Source organism: Aotus nancymaae, unplaced genomic scaffold (genome assembly GCF_030222135.1).
Source record: "Aotus nancymaae isolate 86718 unplaced genomic scaffold, 86718_ANA_hifiasm-v0.15.2.pri h1tg000108l, whole genome shotgun sequence".
Taxonomy (NCBI): domain Eukaryota; kingdom Metazoa; phylum Chordata; class Mammalia; order Primates; family Aotidae; genus Aotus; species Aotus nancymaae.
The window spans coordinates 1,994,208-2,021,247 of NW_026988523.1; the positions used below are offsets into that span (position 1 = coordinate 1,994,208).

The 27,040-nt window shown below is 41.3% G+C and overlaps 1 long non-coding RNA gene across 1 annotated transcript in view; it reads right to left on the bottom strand.

Annotated features, from left to right (window-relative positions):
- The window catches only part of LOC105711766 (uncharacterized), a 157,034-nt gene that overhangs the window by 103,502 nt on the left and 26,492 nt on the right, over nt 1–27,040 (bottom strand). The window contains exon 3 of the long non-coding RNA XR_001106143.3: nt 17,277–17,370. This is a non-coding gene — a long non-coding RNA (uncharacterized LOC105711766). The remainder of the gene's footprint in view (nt 1–17,276; nt 17,371–27,040) is intronic.

The window sequence follows — 27,040 nt, forward strand, 5'->3', positions numbered from 1 at the left end:
TATCATCATAATTGAAAGAGCTGGAGAAGGAAGATTAAAAAAAAAAAAAACTCAAAAGCTAGCAGAAGACAAAAAATAATTAAGATCAGAGGAGAACTGAAGGATATAGAGACACAAAAAATCCTTAAAAAAAAAAAAAATCAATAAATCCAGGATGTGTTTTTTTGAAAAGATCAACAAAATAGACAGACCACGAGCCAGACTAATAAAAAAGAAAAGAGAGAAGAATCAAACAGATGCAATAAAAAATGATAAAGGGGTTATCAACACTGATTCCACAGAAATACAAACTACCATCAGAGATTACTACAAACAACTCTATGCACATAAACCAGTAAATCTGGAAGCAATGGATAAATTCCTGGACACTTGCACCCTACCGAGACTAAACCAGGAAGAAGTTTAAACCCTGAATAGACCAGTAATAAGGTCTGAAGTTGAGACAGCAGTGAATAGTCTACTGACTAAAAAAAGTCCAAGTCCAGGTGGGTTCACAGCCAAATTCTACCAGACGTACAAAGAGGAGCTGGTACCATTCCTTCTGAAACTATTCCAAACACAACAAAAAGAGGGAATCCTAACTCATTTTATGAGATCAACATCATCCTGCTACCAAAAACGGACAGAGAGACAACTAAAAAAGAAAACTTCAGGCCAATATCCATGATGAACATCAATGCAAAAATCTTCAATAAAATACTGGCAAACTGAATGCAACAGCACATCAAAAACTTATCCATCACAATCAAGTAGGCCTTATCCCGGGGATGCAAGGCTGGTTCAACACACACAAATCTATAAAAGTAATCCATCACATAAACAGAACCAAAGACAAAACCACATGATTATCTGAATAGATGCAAAGAAGGCCTTCGACAAAATTCAACAGCCCTTTATGCTAAAAACCCTGAATAAACTAGGTATTGATGAAACATATCTCAAAATAATGAAAGCTATTTATGACAAACCCACAGACAATATCATACTGAATGGGCAAAAACTGGAAGCATTCCCTTTGGAATCTGGCACTAGACAAGGATGCCCTTTATCACCACTCCTATTCAATATAGTGTTGGAAGTTCTAGCCAGAGCAATCAGGCAAGAAAAAGAAATAAAGAGTATTCAATTAGGAAAAGAGGAAGTCAAATTGTCTCTATTTGCAGATGACATGATTGCAGAAGACCCCATCATCTCAGCTCAAAATCTCCTTAAGCTGATAAGCAACTTCAGCAAAGTCTCAGGATACAAAATTAATGTGCAGAAATCACAAGCATTCCTACACTCCAGAAACAGATAAACAGAAAGCCAAATCATGAGCGAACTCACATTCACAATTTCTACAAAGAAAATAAAATACCTAGGAATACAACTAAAATAGAATGCAAAGGATGTCTTCAAGGAGAACTACACACCACTGCTCAAGGAAATAAGAGAGGACACAAACAGATGGAAAAACACTCCATACTCATGGTTAGGAAGAATCAATATCATCAAAATGGCCATACTGTCCAAAGTAATTTATTGATTCAATGCTATCCTCATTAAGCTACCATCAATCTTCTTCACAGAACTGGAAAAAACCACTTTAAACTTCATCCGAAACAAAAAGAGAGCACACATAGCCAAGACAATCCTAAGCAAAAAAAAACAAAAACAATAACAAAGCTGGAGGCATCACGCTACCTGACTTCAAACTATACTACAGGGCTATGGTAATCAAAACAGCATGGTACTGGTACCAAAACAGAGATATAGACCAATGGAACAGAACAGAGGTATTGGAAGCAACACCACACATCTACAACCATCTGATTTTCGACAAACCTGACAAAAACGAGCAAGGGGGAAAGGATTCCCTGTTTAATAAATGGTGTTATGAAAACTGGCTAGCCATGTGCAGAAAGCTGAAACTGGACTCCTTCCTTATACTATACACTAAAATTAACTCCAGATGGATTAAAGATTTAAACATAAGACCTAACACCATAAAAACCCTAGAAGAAAACCTAGGCAATACCATTCAGGACATAGGCATAGGCAGGGACTTCATGACTAAAACACCAAAAGCAATGGCAACAAAAGCCAAAATAGACAAATAGGATCTAATTAAACTCCAGAGCTTTTGTACAGAAAAAAAAAAAAAAAAAACAATCATTAGAGTGAACTGGTAACCAATAGAATGGGAAAAAATTTTTGCAATCTACCCATCTGACAAAGAGCTAACATCCAGAATCTACAAAGAACTAAAGCAGATTTACAAGAAAAAAAACAAACCCATTCAAAAGTGGGCAAAGGATATGAACAGACATTTTTCAAAAGAAGACATATATGAGACCAACAAACATATGAAAAAATGCTCATCATCACTGGTCATTAGAGAAATACAAATCAAAACCACATTGAGATACCATATCTCACCAGTTAGAATAGCAATCATTAAAAAATCTGGAGACAACAGATGCTGGAGAGGATGTGGAGAAATAGGAACACTTCTACACTGTTGGTGGGAGTGTAAATTAGTTCAACCATTGTGGAAGACAGTGTGGCACTTCCTCAAGGATCTAGAAATAGAAATTCCATTTGACCCAGCAATCCCATTACAAAGGATTATAAATCATTCTATTATAAAGACACATGCACACATATGTTCATTGTGGCACTGTTTACAATAGCAAAGACCTGGAACCAACCCAAATGCCCATCAATGATAGACTGGACAAAGAAAATGTGGCACATATACACCATGGAATACTATGCAGCCATAAAAAACGATGAGTTCATGTCCTTTGTAGGGACACGGATAAATCTGGAAACCATCATTCTCAGCAAACTGACACAATAACAGAAAACCAAATACCGCATGTTCTCACTCATAGGCGGGTGTTGAACAATGAGAATACATGGACACAGGGAGAGGAACATCATACACTGGGGTCTGTTTGGGAGGGGCCTAGGGGAGGGACAGCAGGGGGCGGGGAGGTTGGGGAGGGATAATACTGGGAGAAATGCCTGATGTAGGTAACGGGGGGATGGAGACAGCGAGCCATCATGGTATGTGTGTACCTATGCAACGATCCTGCAAGATCTGCACATGTACCCCAGCTCTTAAAGTACAATAAAAAAATAAGTGGGATTCTAGGTAATTTTTGAGAGGAGGAGAAGTAATGGCTAGAAGATGTAGGTGAGGCCTGGCTGTAGGAGTAGAGGTCTGAATGAAACATCTTGAGAATCCTGGGCAACTAGAGGTTAGCTTGAAGGTGAAACATTGGGAGGGGGATTGGTATTTGTGAGGGAGGAGAGGGTCATCTGTGAGGGAGGTGATGAGGAAGTGTCAAAAGTTGTTTTACTTGGATCCAAGTTATCTTGAGAATTTGTCCTGGCACTTAAGGTCCTATCCTCATCATAAATGCACATTTAATTTTTTAGTGTTTAGAAAGTCCATTCCATGTAGCATTACTGTTGGGTGACTCTTTAACATTCTTTTCTTCCACTCTTACTTCCTGGCAGACTTGGTTTTATTAGTCTAAACAATCACCTCTGGAGAGCCATGTGTCTAGGGAAGACTGGTACCAGGGCCAGCCCAGGAGTGGAGGTTGAGAGAGTTGACATTGATATTCCAAGCCAATCAAAGTCATTCTACCCACTTTAGCTGTCTTTGGTTCAGGGCAAATGATAATTCTGGCCACTAAACAATGAAGAAAAGTCTGTTGGGGGCTGCTAGGAAAAGCTAACTTGGTTTAACAAGGATACAGACAGAAAATAGTTGCTGTTTCTTCTAAACATTTTCATGTCTGGATGATGTCAAATCTGGAATTACTGTAGAATCTTGAAACCAAGAGAAAAACTAGTCTGAGGGCAAAATGACCCATCCAAAATGGCAGAACAGAGAGAGAGAAAGAAACTGGATTCTAATGCTGTTTAATCAGCTGACTCTGAAGTCATCCTGTCTCGAGAGTTCTTGCTTTGTGGCATAACGAACTTTCTTTTTGCCCCAACTTCATTGAGGCACAATTAACATAAAAGTTTATCTATATTTAAGGTTTATCTATATTTAACTTGATGTTTTGACAAATGCAAACATTGTGAAATGATCACTACATTCAAGCTAAGCTAATTGACATGTCCATCACCCACATAGTTATCTTTTTTCTTTCTTTTCTTTCTTTTTCTTTCTTCCTTCCATCCTTCCTTTTCTTTCTTTTCTCTCTCTCTCTCCCTCCCTTCCTCCTTCCTTTCTTCCCAGAGTATTTAAAATGCACCCTTTTAGCAAATTTCAAGTGTGTAATACAGTATTATAGCTATTTTTTAAGTTTATTGAGGTAAATTTACGTACATTAAAATGCATTCTTTTTTGCATGAAAGTCTGTGAGTTTAAACAAGGACAATGGAGTTGTTTATCTGTTATGCATTCCTTCCTTCCTTCCTTCATTGATATAGGGACACATCAAGGAGCAAATTAAAGTGTCTTTCCCGATTAATTAAGTCATTTTATTCAGAAAATATTTATTTTGAATTAACTGTGCCAACCAGGTTCTATATAGAATTTGCAATGAGACATCACATGGTCTTTTGCTTCAAGAAAATAATTTTTCCTAAAAATACATACAAATGAAAGCTGATTCTATAGTAGCATTATTTTGAAAACTAAATCGCAGAGTCTTTAGTTTCATTCATTCAATTATTCACTCTTATTAAATATTTGTTAAAAGCTTATAACGTCTGTCTCTGCAGAAATATAATAAATAAAAGCCACCCATTCTTAAAAGGGAAAGAGCATTGTAAATTAAGAGTTACAATACAATAAAATGTGTTTCACTTGAAGTTTGTATAACTTTATCAGCACATTAGTTGTGGCACATATAAATTTCTTTGTAATCTATTCAATCTGTGCCTACTTTTGCTATTCACTTAGTTTATAAGACCCCTGAGGGCTTTAATAACTCATGTCTGACTCATCTTTGGATCCCCAGAACCACTAGCATATTGTCTTGTCTGGTAAATGCACCAAATAAATATTTGTAGAATACATTAATTATTTGTCGAGTAAATGAGACAAGTTTAGTAGGCCTTAAAGGATGTGTCACATTTGCGTGTAATGCCTAGATCCTCTGACTACTGTAAGTGACTAAACAAATGTCAAAGGCACACTATTTATGATAAAAAAAGATTTTACAACAGAAAGTTGTCATTACCACTATCTTTATTCTGGCCTTTCTAACCAACATTTAAGATAAATCAAGTGGTCTATCTTTAACTTTTGATAAAGACAAATCAAGTGTTCTATCTCATTAACATGTGACCAAATGATGTAATGATGTCCCATAGACCTTTATCTAGGCATAATTTGTCATATCAGCTGAATCTAGCCTTGCCAAACACGGATATATAATTTTCCATCATTCAGCATATTTTTAGAACTTTTTCATGCTATTCGTAATTTCCAACATTACGCCCTACAAATCTACTTGGTTTTAACACCTGTAGGCCTTTTTCAGGGCCTACAATGTACTGGAACATATATAATCTGATTTAGTTCTCACAACAGCTTTATAAAATTTTCAATACCCACAAACACCTATTGCAAATGCTAATAATGTAAACACTATATCCCTTTATAAACGTTACATGTACTCTTGTGTGGGCTGCATTTTTACATAGATATTTGGAGGGAAACAAAGAGATGTGGTTCAGTTAAATAGGTGGTTAATTTAAACCCCTTTGTTTGCACAGTGCCTGTTGTGTTTTGTTTGCATATGAAGAATGGGACATCACGAAGGCTGGCAGATCTAAGTGAGCACTGCGTGAAGGGAGGGGGCAGGTAAACTCGAGATGAAGAGAGAGGGCAGGTAAACTCGAGATGAAGGGAGAGGGCAGGTAAACTCGAGATGAAGGGAGAAGGCAGGTAAACTCGAGATGAAGGGAGAAGGCAGGTAAACTCGAGATGAAGGGAGGGGGCAGGTAAACTCGAGATGAAGGGAGAAGGCAGGTAAACTCGAGATGAAGAGAGAGGGCAGGTAAACTCGAGATGAAGGGAGAAGGCAGGTAAACTCGAGATGAAGGGAGAGGGCAGGTAAACTCGAGATGAAGGGAGAAGGCAGGTAAACTCGAGATGAAGAGAGAGGGCAGGTAAACTCGAGATGAAGGGAGAGGGCAGGTAAACTCGAGATGAAGGGAGAGGGCAGGTAAACTCGAGATGAAGGGAGAAGGCAGGTAAACTCGAGATGAAGGGAGAAGGCAGGTAAACTCGAGATGAAGGGAGGGGGCAGGTAAACTCGAGATGAAGGGAGAAGGCAGGTAAACTCGAGATGAAGAGAGAGGGCAGGTAAACTCGAGATGAAGGGAGAAGGCAGGTAAACTCGAGATGAAGGGAGAGGGCAGGTAAACTCGAGATGAAGGGAGAAGGCAGGTAAACTCGAGATGAAGAGAGAGGGCAGGTAAACTCGAGATGAAGGGAGAGGGCAGGTAAACTCGAGATGAAGGGAGAGGGCAGGTAAACTCGAGATGAAGGGAGAAGGCAGGTAAACTCGAGATGAAGGGAGAAGGCAGGTAAACTCGAGATGAAGGGAGAGGGCAGGTAAACTCGAGATGAAGGAGGGCAGGTAAACTCGAGATGAAGGGAGAGGGCAGGTAAACTCGAAGAGAGAGAGAGGGCAGGTAAACTCGAGATGAAGGGAGAGGGCAGGTAAACTCGAGATGAAGAGAGAGGGCAGGTAAACTCGAAGAGAGAGAGAGGGCAGGTAAACTCGAGATGAAGGGAGAGGGCAGGTAAACTCGAGATGAAGAGAGAGAGAGGGCAGGTAAACTCGAGATGAAGGGAGAGGGCAGGTAAACTCGAGATGAAGGGAGAGGGCAGGTAAACTCGAGATGAAGGGAGAGGGCAGGTAAACTCGAGATGAAGGGAGAAGGCAGGTAAACTCGAGATGAAGAGAGAGGGCAGGTAAACTCGAGATGAAGGAGGGCAGGTAAACTCGAGATGAAGGGAGAGGGCAGGTAAACTCGAGATGAAGGAGGGCAGGTAAACTCGAGATGAAGGGAGAGGGCAGGTAAACTCGAAGAGAGAGAGAGGGCAGGTAAACTCGAGATGAAGGGAGAGGGCAGGTAAACTCGAGATGAAGAGAGAGGGCAGGTAAACTCGAAGAGAGAGAGAGGGCAGGTAAACTCGAGATGAAGGGAGAGGGCAGGTAAACTCGAGATGAAGAGAGAGAGAGGGCAGGTAAACTCGAGATGAAGGGAGAGGGCAGGTAAACTCGAGATGAAGGGAGAGGGCAGGTAAACTCGAGATGAAGGGAGAAGGCAGGTAAACTCGAGATGAAGAGAGAGGGCAGGTAAACTCGAGATGAAGGGAGAGGGCAGGTAAACTCGAGATGAAGGGAGAGGGCAGGTAAACTCGAGATGAAGGGAGAAGGCAGGTAAACTCGAGATGAAGAGAGAGGGCAGGTAAACTCGAGATGAAGGGAGGGGGCAGGTAAACTCGAGATGAAGGGAGAAGGCAGGTAAACTCGAGATGAAGGGAGAAGGCAGGTAAACTCGAGATGAAGAGAGAGGGCAGGTAAACTCGAGATGAAGGGAGAGGGCAGGTAAACTCGAGATGAAGGGAGAGGGCAGGTAAACTCGAGATGAAGGAGGGCAGGTAAACTCGAGATGAAGAGAGAGGGCAGGTAAACTCGAAGAGAGAGAGAGGGCAGGTAAACTCGAGATGAAGGGAGAGGGCAGGTAAACTCGAGATGAAGGAGGGCAGGTAAACTCGAGATGAAGGGAGAGGGCAGGTAAACTCGAGATGAAGAGAGAGAGAGGGCAGGTAAACTCGAGATGAAGGGAGAGGGCAGGTAAACTCGAGATGAAGGGAGAGGGCAGGTAAACTCGAGATGAAGGGAGAGGGCAGGTAAACTCGAGATGAAGGGAGAGGGCAGGTAAACTCGAGATGAAGGGAGAGGGCAGGTAAACTCGAGATGAAGGGAGAGGGCAGGTAAACTCGAGATGAAGGAGGGCAGGTAAACTCGAGATGAAGAGAGAGGGCAGGTAAACTCGAAGAGAGAGAGAGGGCAGGTAAACTCGAGATGAAGGGAGAGGGCAGGTAAACTCGAGATGAAGGAGGGCAGGCAAACTCGAGATGAAGGGAGAGGGCAGGTAAACTTGAGATGAAGGGAGAGGGCAGGTAAACTCGAGATGAAGGAGGGCAGGTAAACTCGAGATGAAGAGAGAGGGCAGGTAAACTCGAAGAGAGAGAGAGGGCAGGTAAACTCGAGATGAAGGGAGAGGGCAGGTAAACTCGAGATGAAGGGAGAAGGCAGGTAAACTCGAGATGAAGGGAGAGGGCAGGTAAACTCGAGATGAAGGAGGGCAGGCAAACTCGAGATGAAGGGAGAGGGCAGGTAAACTTGAGATGAAGGGAGAGGGCAGGTAAACTGCTTAGTGCTGTGCTACCAACAATTATTTACTCAATTTTTCTCCAAATGTATACGTTCAGGAGCTATGTAGAGAAACATGATCTCATGCACAAAAGCATTTGAGAAATGCCCTGTATTGTATCATAATGTGAAGGTTCAAAGCACTCCTGCATCAGAGGAATTTTGCCCAGCCAAGCTTTTTCCAAACTTTACCAAAAGTATTGGTAGATGTATTTACATGTGGAACGTGTATATTCATTTGTTTATTCACACAATAGGTATTTTTGAGCACTTACTCTGTGCCAGGTCTAGACGCTGGAAGTTCCAGCAGATAGATGTTTATCCTCAGGGAACTTGCTGAACAGGGACTATTAAGGAGCAGATTTTGGGAAACGCTAGTCAAGGAGTTCTTGTGACCACTGCTATAAGAAGGAAAAGTTCAAGGATATATGATTTTTTTTCTTTAGATGTGTAAATATGAATGGCAATTACTAGTCATCAGAGCAATGGGCTCTCATCCTGCTTTGGCTCTTACAGATATTCTTTAGGGGCAAAGTTATAAGAACCACAGGACTTGAGGGCTTAGAGAGATGTTTTTCTCCTCATTCTATAAGCTAACTTGATGCCCCAACACACAACTATGAGTACTGTTTGTGGCCAGCTGGCCATACAGACACCTTCTTCTTCTCTGGAACCTTCGGGGTTTCTTCCTGACCTGTATTTGCTCTCATTCCCATCTTTACTTACATTAGAATATTTGTTTACATAACCCCAACCTCAACCCCGCCTTTCACCCATCTAGCTTTTATATTTCTACCAATTTTTCTTAGTCATACCCTCCAGAATGAGGAAAAATGACTTTTGTAGTTATGTCCTATAATCTTCTAGAGAAAAGTTTCAGGATAGTGACAGAATCTAAGGTGAAATCCTTTTCAATTTAAGGACTTGAAAAGGATTGGGTGGTGAGTAGAACTGGAAGTGAAGAAAGTTAGTGATGGACTTGAGAATTTGGGGTGAAAGGAAGGAAAGATAGAGAAAGTTTAGTTTAGCAGAAAAGTTTTAATGAGCATTGACTGCCGTAGGGAACACTTAGGTGTATCTTTAGGGTGAGGTAAAGAATCCTGAGAAAGGAGATTCATTTCCTAGGTGCAGAAGTCAGGTTGGCAGAAAGGATTAACTATGAAAAAAAAAGGAGGTCATTTTATACTTGATTTAGATGGGAATGAAGAAAGGCTGGATACAGGAACATAGAAACTTCGAAATGGACATAAGCTCTGATTACCTGTTCCATTCAGAGCCACATGCCTTGTCTACTATTCCTTTACGGAATATGTGACTAGACATTGAGTCCGCTTTTCCTGTAGCTCCTGAGGGAGAGCTAAAGCCCAAAGATGAAGACAAATGTCTGTAAATGTCCAACATTCTAAGTTAAAGGACCTACCAGATCCCTTCCTAAATGCACTTATTAGAAAGGCTCTCCTACCAATCCGTGTTCTCTCCTTTGCCAATATAAGAGGGCCAGAGAAGAGGAGGTCACCTTAGGAGGCAGAGTGAATAGAGAGAAACCCTGTCCTTCCTGCCCATGGGAGAGGCTTCCCTTCCTGAAGCCCAGGCAAGTGAAGAAGGCTGTCCAAAGACTGTAAAGATTGGGGATTTTGGCATGAAGGGAACTGATTGGCATTTCATTCTTCAGTTGGTTTCTGCTGTCAAAGCTGATTCTCTGGCCTGTCCTCTACCACACAAATAAGGAAAACAGAATTGGAAAAAAAAAATGGTATGTGGGACAGTCTGCCCAAGAAGGATGCCAAACTGGGCTCGTCAAGTTCTCAGTTCCAAGGCAGCATGGAGACGTGTACTGAACATGCTCATACTCCTGGCCACCACCGTGGCAGACAGATGAGACTGGGGGACCTAAATATGTCGATAGGCTTTGGGGTGTGTATTAGTGCATTTTAATGCTACTGAAAAAGAGGCACCCAAGACTGGGAAGGAAAATAGGTTTAATGAACTTACAGTTCCACGTGGTTGGGGAGGCCTCACAGTCATGTCAGAAGGCAAAATGTACTTCTCACATGGCTGCAGCAAGATAGAACGAGAGAGAAGCAAACGTGGAAACTCCTTATAAAACCATCAGATCTCGTGAGACTTACTCGCCAGCATGAGAACAGTATGGGGGAAACTGCCCCCCATGAGTCAGTTACCTCCCACTGGGTCCCTCCTGCAACATGTGGGAATTATGGGAGCTACAAGATGAGATTTGAGTGGGGACACAGAGCCCAGCCATATCAGGGTAAGACTGAGGCAAAGATGTATGTCCATCAGAAGGATGGGTCATAAAGCTGGTGGTCAGATTGCTAAGGAGGCCAAGTCTCATGGCAGATCACTAACGCTTAGGAGATCTGCGCATGAGCAAGACTTGTCAGTGGGGTCAGTTGCAGTGACCGCACATCATGACGTGGCCTGTAGACAATAAGCTAGCACAGTTAACCCACAAGTGGGCAGCAGCCTTATCCTGTTAGGGAAGATGTCTGGCCAACCCACTGGAGCCACAGGCATCTGCAGCCAGCACTGAGGTTTGTGAAGGGGAAGAGATGATCTTTGAATTAAATTCCATGAAAAGATTTATAAATAAAAAGGATTAAGATTTAAATACTAAACTGAGGCAGTTTTTATAACCATAACATTTAGGAAAGTTAAGAAATAAAGCCATGATGTGGTTAAGGGACCCCCAGCTGAGTTAGATAAGAACAACATAGCACAGTTGGTGACCATCATTGGAAGAAACAAGTTTCAAGTTTATATTCCCAATGAATTGACACTCCTCAGCCAACCATGGAGAAATAAATCAGGCTTGGATTCAAAGCCCATATGCTGTAATGTGAGCTTCTTGAGAGGAAGGACCACATTTCTATTAATACTTTCTCCATAAGCCCTTACACTTAAACCACTGTGGAATGCCTAATCAATGATAAATACCTATTGATCCAAGTTAACTAATCAAATTGCTTTTCCCCAGAAATTGGTAGAGTCAGTTTTACCTCTGCAGGCTTATGTGGAAGAGCAGAAAGCCTGATATCCCTGTTGAATTGGTGGATACTGTAAGAAAGTTGTTAAAACAAGGGAACATCATGGGAATGTGTGATTGGGTCATGTTCAAGACCAATGCTTAGTTTCTGTCCTCAGGACCTCACTGCAGACTTCTATGTGTCCCTGAGTCATATCGTTCACTCCCTCTCCTATGACTACTCAAGGCCTCTTTTGAAAAGAGACTCTACTTTTGGCCGGTTTCATTCGCTTATTAAACAAATATTTTTGAGTGAGTCCTATGTATCAGGCACTATGCCAGGGAATCAGAAGTAAAGCAGTCTGTTATTGTGGTATAGTGGCAAACATTGGATTAATGACAGACTCTCACAAACAAGGGCATAAACACAAAGTGAGGCAAGTGTTACGGGGGAAAAGAGCCTTACCCCATGAAGCACATGTGGAGGGTGCCACTTCGCCTAGGCTGAGGACATCTTGGGCTGAGAGTCGGTAGATGGAAAGCAGTTGACTGGTAAAGGGAAGTTTAAATGGGATTTGTAGAAGAGTATGCTCCTAACACAGGGAACGTCATGTGTAAATATCCCTCAGTGGGAGAGAACACAGCATCTTTGAGGAACTTATCACTTAGTTCAGGAATAAATAAGAAGCAAATTAATTCTTGCCTAATTTGGCTGTAATGGGGAAAGTACTTGTCGTTTTATTTTCCCCCTTCATTTTCTCATATACAAAATGGAAAGTGGTTTTTACCTATCTTCTCTTTGAAAACTGGCACTAGTAAGGGTTCTACAGAGTATCAGAACCAATAGGGCAGATAGACAGGCAGACAGACAGACAGACTTATAGACAGATAGATGGACAGGTAGGTAGAGAAGCAGGCAGATAGTGAAGAGGAGAATGCCCATTTATATGGGCATTGGCTTATGCCAATATGGAGGCTGAGAAGTCCTATCACGTGTTCTGAAAGCTGGAGAACTAGGAAAGTTGTTGGTGTGATTTAGCCTGAGTCCAAAGGCCCGAGAACCAGGAAAATGGATGGCATAAATCCCAGTCTGAGGCTGAAGGCCAGAGAATGGGGAGTGAAAGAGGTGCTGGTGGCATACATCCTGAAGTCTGAAAGTCTGAGAACCAGTGCCTTTGATGTCTGAGGGCAGGAAAGAATGGATGTCCTAGCTCAAGAAGGTGGGAATATTCACTGTTCTACTTTTTTTGTTCTTGCTGGGTCCTCATGAGATTGGACAATGCCCATCCACACTGGTGATGGTGGGGCTTCTTTACTCAGTCTGATTCGAATGCGAATCTCTTCTACAAACACCCTCACAGACATCCCCCAAAAATATTTCATCAGCTACCTGGGTATTCCACAGTCTAGTCAAATTGACACATAAAATTAACCATCACAAAACCTCTCACAGGTATCCCAAGACATGGTTAAAGTGTCTGGACAATGTCAGGAAAACCATCCCAACTGACTTCAGCTCGACAAGAGATCAGGGATGGAGGGGGCGGGAAGAACGGAGGAGAAACATCACCCTTGGCCACGTCGTGCCCATTTGTGGGCTACAGATGCATCTGATTTTGAAATTTGTTGCCAGCATCTATACCATGAGTTTGAGGGAAGTGTTTTGTAGCACATTCTTCCCGAAACTAACGTTAAATAGCCTCTTAATCTGGATCCGGGTTCCTGAGATGCATTAAGAACTAAGGAGCTAAGAAGGCATAACTGTCTAGGGAGAGTAAGCAGGGGATCTGGTTCTTAACTGAAGTAAGCAAAGTTTCCTTATTAAATACTCAGGGAGGAGAAGGAGAAGCAGGATGAGAGGAAAATCAACAGAGCACCTACAGGCATTGTCTCCCTGTCAGAACATCCCAAACTGATGTATCATGTCCCGCACCATGGAACCTGGCTATTGAAAGTGCTGCCTCTAGAGAGTATAGCTAATTTCCTTGTGAAACAGAGAATGGACTTTGCTCAACGGAAATACTGTAATTAAGGGGCAATGGTGGTTTTGTTGCAACATAAAATAGAAGATCATACAAAGCTTCAAAAGGGTCATTTACAAGACTGAAATTAAAGCTTGTAGATTTAGCCTTCGTGGGATCCTGAGTCTCTTCCACCGCTGAAGCCATGTTAGATGCTGTGGTTTGGGCTTTCCTCACTTGGGGTCTCTTGCCTTTCCCTTGCATTTATCTCACCAAAAGATTCACAGGGCCAGACAGACCTGCAGGCAAACCCTGGACAGTTCTTAACTAGTCTGCACCTCAGTTTCTTTGTAAAGTGAAATAATGTGATAGTCCACATCATAGGGCTATGGTGAGGGTTAATTAATCAGTATCTCTAAAGTGCCTGGAATCTGGTGCTCAAATGTAAGCTCTATGGCTATGGGCACTTTTGGTCACTGCTGCCTCCTCAGGACTTGGAACAGTGCCAGGCACAAAGTAGCTGCTCAATGAATACCTCAAAATGAACGAATGGCATATAGTTCTCACTCAACAAGCATTACCAATTGTTACATCCCCTCTTTAGAGTCCAAGTCCTTTGATAGAAATGTCTTCTCTTTTACCTGTGCCTTTATAAAATATCTAAAGCAGATCATGGCTCCTTATATCCACTCTCGCCCTCCTCCAAGCATAAATCTGATCTTGTCCCTAGAGCCTTTAGACGTTTTCCCTGTGTCACTAGAAAGTCCGATACCATTCAGCTGGTTCACATGCACATCATGACTTGGTCCTTGACTACCTCTCATTCTCCATCTACGGCCCCCTTGACAGCAAGTCCCCCTCACCCAACTGCCCGTAATAAAGCAGTTCCGTGCTCCAGTTTTGTTGGGCCTCATAGTTTTTCCAACGGGCCACATCTTTTGGCTTTTAGGCCTTCAAACATGCTATCGCTTTCCCCCAGTATCCCTGAATCCCCCCACATCTGTCTCTTACTCACTCTTCTGACTTCAAATTAAATGTTTCTTTCATGTTTCCATTGATTCTCCAAACCAAGTTAGATATCCATGTTATAAGGTTGAGTAACACTCCATACACCCCATTTATATTTTTAGCATATAGATATATTTGTCCTATTGGTATTCCTACTCAATCAAATAATTCATGAAAGCTAGGACTCTGTTTTGCACATCATGGTGTCCCTACAGCCCAGCCAAGTATGTGGTGCTAAACAGGTGCTCACAATATATTAGTAAATAAAAGCGAAATGAAGAACATTTAAAGAGCAAAGGCTTTAGCCTCAGGCACACCTGGGTACTGATTCTACCTTCACTACCTGCCAGTCCTGTGATCTTGGTCAAAATACCTATCTTCACTATCTTCACTGAGTCCTAATTTTTACCTGTGTAAATAGGAGTAATACGACCAATCTCATAAGGTTTTTATAAAGATTAAATTAAATACAGAACGTAGAATACATCAAACAGTAGCTGGCTCAGAAGACATGCTTAATAAAATTAATGATAATCATTATAATTGTTACTATTGATAATTTGACTAAAGCTGACCTTGAAGATAAGCTACTCATCTACCTATCCAGAACAAGTCATTCTCAACAAATAATTAAGGACACCTATTTCATTGACTGTATCCCTTAGTTAATCCCCAGTGTTAGGGTGGGCTAAAGATATTAGCTTAAGCTTGGAGAATGGAAAAAAGGGGACAATTATATACAGAAACAATACAATCATAAGAGAAATGGTGCACAAAGGCAGCAGAAATGTTCCATGGTTGTTTCAAAAGTGGGTTTTCAGAAAAAAAGCATTTGAAAGACCCAGAGCTCCATCTTCCTTGCTTCCCCCTCTCCCTTAGCTGCAGATGCTTCTAAAATGTCCTTGCCATGTTCTTGTGCAAGGAGGCCCTCACCTCTGACTAGTGCTATTTCCAGACTGGGTGTTCCAGTGTAGTGAATGGCTGAGTATCTCTGTCTTGACATTGCCTGTGATCACACATCAAAACCCAATGTTTATTTTTATTGATCAGCTTTTAGAAAGCCCCAAAGGTGAGCAAACACTTTAAACTGGATAAAAGGCACTCAATATTTAACGAGCTTTTGGTTATTACTAGCAACCTGACATTTATTTGAACAACTATTTTTTTTAAGAGAAGTGATTCACACAAATTGTTCCTTCATGAATGAATGTGAGTGGGTCTGTTGTTGAAAGTTCTCAACATTGAGGCCAGGTGCAGTGGCTCACGTCTGTAATCCCAGCACTTTAGAGGCTGAGGCGGGCAGATCACTTGAGGTCAGGAGTTCAAGACCTGCCTGGCCAATATGGTGAAACCTCGGCTCTACTGAAAAAATACAAAAATTAGCTGGGTGTGGTGGCGTGTGCCTATAGTCTCAGCTACTTGGGAGGCTGAGGTACAAGAATCGCCTGAACTTGGGAGGCAGAGGTTGCAGTGAGCTGAGATCATGCCACCGCACTCCAGCCTGGGTGACAGAGCAAGACTTTGACTCAAAAAAAAAAAAAGTTCTCAACATTGAGTGGCCTCTGTTGCCACTGTACATGCTGGAAGTCACTGTGGTTTAAGTCACTAGGTTTTTAAAATCCTGTGTGGTACATGTGGAGTTAAGGTGGTGGTGCTGCATGCTACGACGGTTAACACCTCACACTGAGAGTGGGCGTTTCTTTACTGGCCTCCTTTTTGTACTTCCGTTTTTTGTGGAATCCTTTAAGGTAGGTAAGTTTTAGCCATTTTACAGATGAAGAAAATTGAGTCTCAGCAGCGTTAAGAAATTTCCACTGCATGACATCTCTGGGGTTTGATAGAAAACGTATGAAAGAGATTGGTGCAGTTCAGCATTAACGAATGGCCATTCTGCTGAAGGCCGGTATGTGTCTGCACTGTTCACTGTTAACTAATGTAACATATACACATAGCTCAGGGAGACTTTGGCTAATTCCACATAATTGAAAGAAATGTAGAAAAGCCCATTTGCAACTAATTTTTGGTCCATACAAGGCCCAAAATGGTGTATCTTTAAAATGACTAGTACCCACCAGAATATTAACACCATATAGCACCTGAGACACAGGAGAGAAACGTTGAATGTAATTTAAAAACAAGAAATAACGTCGGTGCTTTCCATGGGAGAAAATGTAGAAAGAAGGTGTAGTGAACGCAGTAGTGTTTCATCCAAATTAATTCCTCCTTGCCCCGCTTAAGGACTGAAGCCCTTGTTTCTCAAACTGTCGTGAGGGTTACGAGCCAGCCACTCTGACTTGAGTCTCTGGGCCTTGTCTCCAGCTGGAGAGACTCCCTTACCCGAGGTTACAGTTCCTTTCCCAGGTCAGCCTGCATTCTGTCACTGATAGATGTGGAAGCATAAAAGCTTGACCAAGCAAGCCCCAACTGGGGGCAGCACTGAAGGGTCATCCAGCTCCAGAGCTCTTATAAGTAAAACTGAGTGAGTGTGTCACCCTCACTGCCATGAGAGGGGCCCATGGACCCACCACCACCAACGGTAATGCTGTATGGCCTCTGGGGCCAGTTCAGATTTCATTGCACCCTCCTCCCTATTATGAACTCAGATGAGGTTGGCATAGGCAGCCCTTACTCTGTCTTTGGAAGAGTTATTTTAGGATGTAGCTCATTCGATGCTTTCTATGGCACGCCTAGCAGTTTTTAAATTCTATTCAGTATATATACAATTAGAAATTAACCAGGAGGAATGTGGAAACCCAACTCCACGATACCAGCTCCCAGGACTCTCAGGAGGAGCCTTGCCAGGAGGCTGGAGGACAGAATGAGAAGGAGAGAGAGGATTTCCTAAAAAAACCAACCAACCAACTGAAAAAAGCCAACAAGAAACCAGGCAAGTTGGAAATAAAGACCAGTACTCACGTTTCAGCTGCAGCCTCCCGGAGTCAGTCCTGTGCAGGGGTCCGTTTCAGAACACACAGTTCCATCTCCTTCATATCCTGCTTTGCAAATGCAGCTGCAAAGGAGAGTGCGCAAAATCAGCCCCAGAAGAAGCACGAACCACCCAGAAGACAGCCAGCCGGCTAGTATAAGCCAGTTCCTGGCCAAATGGCTCCATGGTTTGCTCCTGTGGAGGAAGTCAGTGCTCAAAAGTGGTCGGGATACTCCCGGGGTCTGCAATCAGATACGCCTGGGTGGAAATAAAGCCCACCCACTTCTTAGCAGTTGCGTGACTCTGCACGAGGCTCTTAACAACTGAGACCTTATTTCTCATCAGGAAGATGGGCCTAACACCTCCCACATGAGGCTGCAGGTTAAATGAGTGAATGCACACGGAGTGGTTAGCAGAGCACTTGCAGATCATAAGGCTCAACACCTGGCGGCTTCTCTGCTCTTATGTTACCAGAACCTGCCTCTTTAGAACTCTCCCTGCTCAATGCTAGTTATTACCTCTGGTTCAGCAAAGAAGAGCTCTACGCTGTCTTCTGTGCAACAGCTCTTCAAATATTTGAAAATGACAATCAGTGAGACTTCTCCTCTCCCCTTCTCTGGCCCCTCAGAGGTTTTATTTAACCCCAACACCACATTCCCAAGTGCCTCTTCTGTGAGCTTACTTGGTTTCTTGATCCATTACCTTTCCAGATGATCCCCTCAAAATGTATCGTGATGGTACTTTCTCTATTAAATGTGGCTCATTCATTCATTCATCTGTTCAATATTTATTGAGTGCTCTATTACAGATGTTGGGGACATCGCACCTGCATGTCCTACAGCAAATCCAGTCACACATGCCTTACAAAAATGTAAAAAATATCTTTTTCATGCATCAAGTTTCCTAGAGGAACAAAATACATTATCTAGTGACCAATTGAAGAAATAGGGTCATCTGTTCCAATTAAAAAAAAAAAATTAATCAGGAGGAACAGTTAAGCTCTTTTTGGAAGAAAGAGCATAGAGAAACAAAGAGAGTTCTCTCAACTAGAAATTAATTCCACCACTCATCAGCAGTCTCCAGCTGAATTAAAACAATCCTCTGAGCAAATCTGGAATGCCAGTTCTGGTGCAAAACCTTTTAACTTTCCCTGCAGTGCTTATGCCTCAATGAACATTTTCCTACCTCACATATTTAGGGAGAACTCATGCCTGAATGGGGCCTAAAGTTTGATAGCCTCCTTTCTGGCTCCAGAGATGGGTGTAAGTCCATGTTTTTAAACATTTAAGACTATCCTTGAGCATCCAGCCCATATCTCTCCTTCCCCAAAAACCTCAGTCCTCACATGATGCAGTGTACTATGGCCCTCAAGGCCAGGACACCTCCGACTTTGGGCAATCTTGGCCCCAGCAGGCCCAGGTTATCTTCATCTCCTGCGTCTGCCTCCCTCCTGCCCACCCGCTGCAGTGGAAGAATACTCCTTTTCCTACTAAACGTATTGAATTCTGACTCCTTAGGGCCCTTTTTTCATCAATTACAACGAGAACAAAAAACACAATAACTGTCAGACAAAAAAGAAAAAAAAGGTACCAACTACACCCTCTATCTCCACATATCCCTTTATTTTTTATTCCTCGTTCCTTTTTAGCCAAGCTACTTAAAATGGTCATTTAAATACCCTCTCCACTGACATTCATCACCAATGCTGTTCTCAGTCTTTGGCAACGTCAGCTACTGGATACTGAGAGCTTAGATATCCCTGGCATTACAGAAAGTTTATCACACTTATTATTGTCTTTGACTCCTGATGACATTGTAAAGGAGTTATTATTATCTTCATATTGGAAATAAAGAAACTGAGTCTGAGAGAATTTAATTTGCCCGTTGTCACTTCCAGCACTTGGAGGAGTTTCACTTCTTCTGAATGGCTTTCATGCCTCCCCTCAGCAAACCAAGGCTCATTTGCTGACTTAGTCAAGTAATAGTTTTGAAATTTGAATCCACATTTTCATTTGGCTTTTAATTCTATGAGATTGTTTGCTTGTTTATTTGTTTTTACTATATCAAGCTGCATTTTCCTTATTCTATCTAGAGTGGGTTGTGTAGAATTTAGAATTTTGTCTTTTTAAGAAAACAAGTCTTTTGATGGTAGTTCTTTATATTTGTGTGGACCCTCATGCTTTCCCTTAATACTGATCTCTCTTCTGTTTTCCAGCAGAGCAGATGGACGTATCTGAAATAATAGATTAATGATTCAGACTTCAACCAAGTTCCTCTGGGAAGTGGCAGCTAAATATACACTTATTTATAATGCAGCTTACAAATATCTGCAAAGCAGAGGACACGGTATCAATATTCTCTAGTCACACATATGAGAATACACAGTCCCTGTTTACCTAATACCTATTGGGCCAGAGAAACACAGTCTGGGACATGGATGTGTGCATCTGTCCAGGTGTCTCAGTCCTGATTATGCTAATTACTTGAATGCAGAGTCCCAGACATTAGAGCCAGGAATAACTTTAAAGGCTCTTATTTCACCATTTCACAGGTAGGAAGGTTGAAAAGTTCAAAGTGACCTCTAAACCAGTTTTAGAACAGCCGGGACTTAAGTCAGATACTCTGACAGCAACTGCAGCATTCTTTCATCTTCAGAAAGTCACTTGGTGTAGCTGAGTCCTGTGTCAAGGGACACATGGCAATTTGGGAGTTCAGAGATTCAAGCAGTTCCTTCATTGATATGCACCATGTTACTCCTGAGCCAAGCTGATGATTTCCTATTTTCTCAGACTCCCCTGGGGATAGGAAGGTCTGAATTCCAATAAAAGGCTCCTCTTTGATTCTGAGTTTTTAATGGAATGTATGCTACCATCCTTGTGAATTGGAAAGAACAAGTAACTTTCTGCAGAGTCGATGACTTGATGCAGATTACCTTGACATGGGTGGATCTACAAACCGTAACTCTTGGCCACATTCATCATTTGGGTCAATTAATTAAGCTTCAGCTTAAAAGGGCCATTGATATCTATAGATGTTGCTTGCCAAACTCCAGAATCTTTCTTGACTTGAAAAGTATGCTGATCCACCTACAAACTTGGAGCAGAAAAAAAAAAAAAGACCTGAAGAGCTGGCTCATCCTGCAGTCTTGGCCAGCAATGCTCACTGCTGTGAGTTGACTCATGTTCTTGGCTAGGGAAGTGGATGCCAGTTCAGCGCCCTAGAAATCCTGCTCTCCTACTGTGAAATTGGGGTCCTGAAAGCCACCCAATGTTTATGCCAGAAGGCTAGGAAATACCGGGATAAAATTCTCCAACATGCTCATCTATCATCCCCTCTTACCGCATTTCTAACTCTAGCCTTGAATATCTAATAAAAATCCCTGCAGTATCAATGTTGTAGTGAAAAGGGGCCTGCAAAAAGAAAGGGATTTTAATCTTCTTTCTACTCTTAATTATCTGTGAGTCCTTAGTCATATCACATAACCTCCTTGGACTTTGTATTCATTTTTCATGGCTACTATAAGAAATCACAAATTTAGTAGCTTAGAACACATAGATTTATTCTCTCACAGTTCTTGAGGACACAAGTCTGAAAGTAGCATCACAGTGCTGAAATAAAGATGTTGGCAGGGTTGTGCTACCTTTGGAGACTCCAGGGTGAATCTATACTTTGCCTCTTCCAACTTCTGGTGGCTGCTGGCATTCCTTAGCTCTGGCGGCATCATTCAAATATTTAAGACCAGCGTCTTCAAGTCTCTCTCTGCTTCATCTTCACATCACATCATTCTCTATGTATCTGTGTAAAAAATCTCCCTCTGCTTCTCTCTTATAGAAAGACATGTGATTTTATTTGGGGGTCCACTTGGAAGACCCAAGATCATCTTCCTATCTCAAGATTTTGAATTTAATCACACTAACAAAGACTCCTTTAAGGACTCCTCTTTTCCCCCCTTACAAAGGTTGCATTTGCCAATTCCAGGGATTGGAATGTATTAATAGTATTTTCTGGGGGGGAGGCATTTTTTTTTTTAGCAAACACAGACTTCAAATGACTCATTAATTGAATAACAATAACACTCTAACCACTGGAGCTATCTTACTTTAAGTTCCCATCCAGCTATGAGATTGAAGATGCTGTGAATCATATATCAATTGCAAAGTATTCCACATTTCCACATGGCCTAAAAGAAAGCTAATGTGATAGCCTTGGATGTAACCTGTAGCCATAAAGCTATTCCTGGATAAATTGACAATTAGTAGATGTTTGTCCCTGAGACCAGTTTTTCACTTTGGGTCCTTACCTTTGCCTCAGTGTTGTCCCATTCATCATGTCCAAAGCCTGGCCATTATTCTCCTGTATAGATGCTTATAATTAACAGATACAACTAGCTACCTACCAATAATTTGGACTCCCTTCTCCATAGCAAAGAATCTTTGCTGGAAAGCAGCTACCCAACCAGGGGGCTATATTTCTCAGCCCCTTTAAAACTGGGTGCAGCTATGTGTTTAATGGAATGTGGGTGGAAGCAAAGTCTGTCATTTGTAGGCCTGGCCCACCCAAAGCCATGTAATCCTTCACTGTCTTTCCTTGATGGTCCATTCCCTGGATGTATGCTCTTGCAGCAAGCTAAGAGGCTCCAACAACACCAGTTCCTCAGTGGCTGTTTTGAGTAAGCCCACAATCCATTCTCCTATTGATGAATGGACATTGGTGCTTTAGAAATAATTGATGTTGTTTCAAACTACGAGTACTTTAAAGTTTATCTATTATAAGCAGCTGCCAATCATTTTCAATATCAGGACTGCCAATTTATTCTCATTAGCATTAATAAATGGTTAAGATGGCAGCAGAAAAGAGCTTACAACCTTCCTCAAGTCATAACAGCTAGATTACCTGCACAAGAAGCCTTTGGGTTTCTGCAAATTCCCGTATCTTATTCTAAATAGATGAAATTATGATTGTGGGAGTGGTGGTTGGGTGAGTTTTTGTGGTAGTGGTGATGGTGTAGGCTATATTCTTGCATTTTAAATCATCTTCCTAGGTAATTCTTAAGCATCCTAAATTTTAAGGAAACCAATTTATAGTGCTACCCATCACATTTTAATAGAGTCCACATTGTGTTTCAGGGGCCAGCCATCCTGGAGCAGAGAGAAATGACAGAGGTTATCCATATACTTTGCCTGTTTTTAAGAATGGATCTTGTTTTGAGGTTGCATGGGATAACTCATGAGTGCTTTACAAGGAATGTAAACAGATAACCACTTTCACATTAATATTGTCCTGCCTGTTCCCAACCTTCATTGGATATTGGAGGTTTGGTTATAACAAAGTGAAAATATATGTAAATTGTAGCTATTCCAGGACTAGGACTAGGGTGAGGTGAGTGAGACACTTGCCTTGGGTGTAAAAGTTAAGGGAACACCAAAAACCTCAAATAAGAAAATTGTAATGTTCTATTTTTAAAAATTAAGATTAATGCAAAAATCTATAATGAAAAAAAGTCGTCAAAATTTTAAATAAAGACAGGCACTGCAGTTACCAATTGAAGATGGAAAAACTCAAATTAGTGCTTCTATTCTTACAAAGTTGAATTTTGTGCAGTTACTACGATTCTCTACCCCAAACTACAAGGTTAATCAAAAGGAGAAACTTGATGAACATGTCAGTAAAGGTCAAGACACTTGGCAAATATCAGTGCAATGAAAGTTTACTAAACACAACTGCTTTTGTTACAGGTTCTGAGAATACAACAATGAACAAAACAGATTAAGCCTCTACTTTTATGGAGTGCCCTACAGTTAAATGACAGATGTCACTTTTGCTCTCACCTAATTGGCCAGAACTATTTAAATGGCTCAATTCAAGTAGAAGGGAGAAAAGTAATGAAATCCTGCCATGTGCCTGAAGATTGGAGCACAAGAAATACTTGGTAAACAGCACAAACGACCATCATCACAGTGCACTCTTTTCACTACCAAACATTTGGCCCATTCTCTCTCTCACAGGTAAGGTACTCTCCCGTGGGAGACCAAACATTCTACTTAGTCATATCAGGAAGCTGAAATTCTACAGGCTCTGGATGATGCCAGGCAGTCTCTATATTAGATGGCATTTATATCAAGTTTGGATGTGACTTATCTTCATGCAAAGCTCTATGAAATAAAAAAGTAACTTTTACCCCTGTATGGACTTCCCAGACCTGACATAACAAATAATCACAAATTTGAAGGTTTGAAACAACAGAAATTTATTTTCTCATGGTTCTGAAGCTTGGATGTCTGATACTGAGGGATCATCAAGGCTGTGCTTCCTTTGAAGGCTCTAGGGGAAAATCCTTTCTTGCAGGTAAGCATACAAGAAAGGTATAGTGTAGGCACCTCCAAGTGTTCCTTGACTTATGGCTGCATGACCCCAACACCTGCTTCCATATTCGCATATCCTTCTTCCCTCTTATCTGTGTCTGTATCCTTCTGTGTGTCTCTTTTAAGAATACTTATCTTTGGATTAAGGAGCCACACAGGTAATCTGGATGATCTCACTTAAAGATGCATAATTAATTTCATCTGCAAAGGTGTTTTTTCTATAATAAGGTCAAAATCACAGGTTCAGGTTCAGGGATAAAGATGTGCGCTGACTCTGTGCTTACATGGGGAGTGTGATGACCTAGTTTTGTGGGGAGATGACCTAGTGCTGACGTGGGGAGTGAGATGATGACCTAGTGCTGATGTGGGGAGTGTGATGACCCTGTGCTTATGTGATGACTTCCTCTATACTCATATGAATCAGGTAAGGGCTTTGGAAAGGCAATTCCTGCATAATATCATACTTTGCTCTCTGTTGAGGTGATTTTTGTATTGCTCCATTACTAAGTTTGCTAGTTAGTTTAATGGGTTGTAGAAAAGAAAACATTTCCTTTAAAATATGAGGGCAACAGAATAAACAATTCATGCGAATAAGGTCAAATGTTTTCTAGTTGAACAAATAGAGTTTTACAATGTCTTCTATAGTTGATCTACCAGTGGAAAGATTACTAGAGAGTCATTTACTTACTTCTTAGGGCACTAAGTTCCCAAAGCCATCAGTTCCTATAAAGAATCCTGGGGTCTGTAATATTTTATGTCATAGCCAAGGAATAATTTTCTACTCTTCATCCTCGGTTTATACAATATCACAGCAATCGGTGACATTAAGGCTATTATTTAGAGATGAATTGAGTGACTCATAACTTATTACTGATTTCAGAAGCTTCAGCTGACTTCTCTCTTGAGAGTTTGCATTTATCCAATCGCTATTTCCAAACAGTAGATGCTAACATCATGAAAAACAATTGCCGTACTTCATAAATGAAGTTAACCATGCTGATTCACTATGCATAGCACATGCATCATGTATCATGGGGAAAAACTATGCCCTCCATATTTATTTTCTTAAAACTGAGATGGCAACACTGACCCAGTATCAAAAGAATATATTCCCTGAATACAGTTTTCTAGTTTGTGAATGATTTTCCTGAACGGAGCTATTTATTATTGCTTATTATCATTTGATACATACATTTGAGAAAGAGTTGTCTCTGGTGAGGGATAACAAGTGTTTTAAAAGAACAGAGTAAAGTCCTCTGACTCTTGGAGGGACCTCAGACGTCACATGCTTGAATGGAGAAATTTCAGTGTCTACTTATCTTTATCATTGTTTATTGCCCTCCACAAAGAAGGACCCAAATCTGAATTTTTAAAAACATATTTTCATAAAAGCATTTTGGCAGTTATGACATTAAAATATAATAAATATTCCTTAAAAATGTAAGTGAAGGTTATATTTACTCAGAGTAAGGCTTGGTTTCTTGAAGCAAATCACATGTCACGCTCATCAGCAAAATGCAAATAAAAACCACAGTGAGATGTCACCTCACCCCAGTTAAAGTCCCTATTACCAAAATGACAAAAAATAACAAATTCTGGCGAGGATGTGGAAAAAGGGGAACTCTTATACACTGGTGTTGGTAATGTAAATTAGTGCTGCCATTATGGAAAAAAGTGTGACATTTTCTCAAAACATTGAAAATAGAACTGTCATATGATCCAGCAATCCCACTATGGAGTGTATATCCAAAGAAAAAGAAGTTAGTACAGGCATACTTCATTTTATTGTGCTTCACTCTATTGCACTTCACAAATATTGTGTGTTTTTATTTTATTTATTAATTTTTTGAGATGCAGTCTCTCTGTCTCACCGAGGCTGGAGTGCAGTGGCGTGACCTCAGCTCACTGCAAACTCTGCCTCCCGGGTTCAAGTGATTCTCCTGCCTCAGCCTCCCTGAGCAGCTAGAATTATAGGCATGTGCCACTATGCCCAGCTAATTTTGTATTTTTAGTAGAGACAGGGTTCCACCATGTTGGCCAGGCTGGTCTTGAACTCCTGACCTCAGGTAATCCACCTGCCTTGGCCTCCCAAAGTTCTTGGATTATAGGCATGAGCCACCATACCCAGCCAGATACTGTGTTTTTTACAAATTGAATGAAGGTTTGTAGTAACCCTGCATTAAGCAAGTCTATCAGGGCCATTTTTCCAACAGCATGTGCTCACTTTACGTCTTTGAGTCACATTTTCATAATATTTCATAATGATATTTTTAACTTTTTCATTATTATTCTATCTGTTATGGTGATCTGTGATCAGTGGTCTTCGATGTTACTATTGCAATTGTTTTGGGGTGCCATGAACTACTTCCATAGAAGGTAGTGAAATTAATCCTTAATTGTTGTGTGTATTCTGACTGCTCCATTGACTAGCTCTTCCCCTGCCTCTCCCCCACTCCTCAGGCCTCATCCTAAGACACAACAATATTAGAATTAGGTCAATTAATAACCTTACAATGACCTCTAAGTGTTGCAATGAAAGGAGGAGATTCATGTCTTTCGCTTTAAATTGAAGGCTAGAAATGATTAAGCTTAGTGAGGAAGGCATATTGGCAGCTGAGCGCTAGGCCAAAAGCTAGGCCTCTGGCACCAAAGTTAGCCAAGCTGTGAATAACCAGGTAAAGTTCTTGAAGGAAATTAACAGTGCTACTCCAGTGAACACATGAATAATGACAAAGCAAAACAGTCTTATTGCTGATACGGAGAAAGTTTTAGAGACCTGGATAGAAGGTTAAACCAGTCACAACATTCCCTTAAGCCAAAGCCTAATCAAGAGCAAGGCCCTAACTTTCTTCAATTCTATGAAGGCTGAGAGAGGTAAGACAGCTGCAGAAGAAAAGTTTGAACCTAGCAGAGATTGATTCATGAGGCTGAAGGAAAGCAACCATCTCTATAGCATAAAAGTGCAAAATGAAGCAGCAGGTGCTGATGTAGAAGCTGCAGCAAGTTATCCAGGAGATCTCGCTAAGATCACTGATGAAGCTGGTTATACTAGACAACACAATTTCAATGTAGATAAAATACTGGATCCTTATTTTACAAGAAGACGCCATCTAAGACTTTTATAGCTAGAGAGAAGTCAATTCCTGGCTTCAAAGCTTCAAAGGACAGTGGGGCACTCTTGTCAGGGGCTAATGCTACTTGTGACTTTAAGTTGAAGCCAGTACTCATTTACCATTCGGAAAATTCCAGGGCCCTTAAGAATTACACTAAATGTGCTCTGTCTGTGCTCTGTAACTGGAACAACAAAGCTTGGATGACAGCATATCATGTATTCAGTATGTTTTACTGAATAGTCAAAGCCCATTGTTGAGACCTACTGCTAAGAAAAAAAG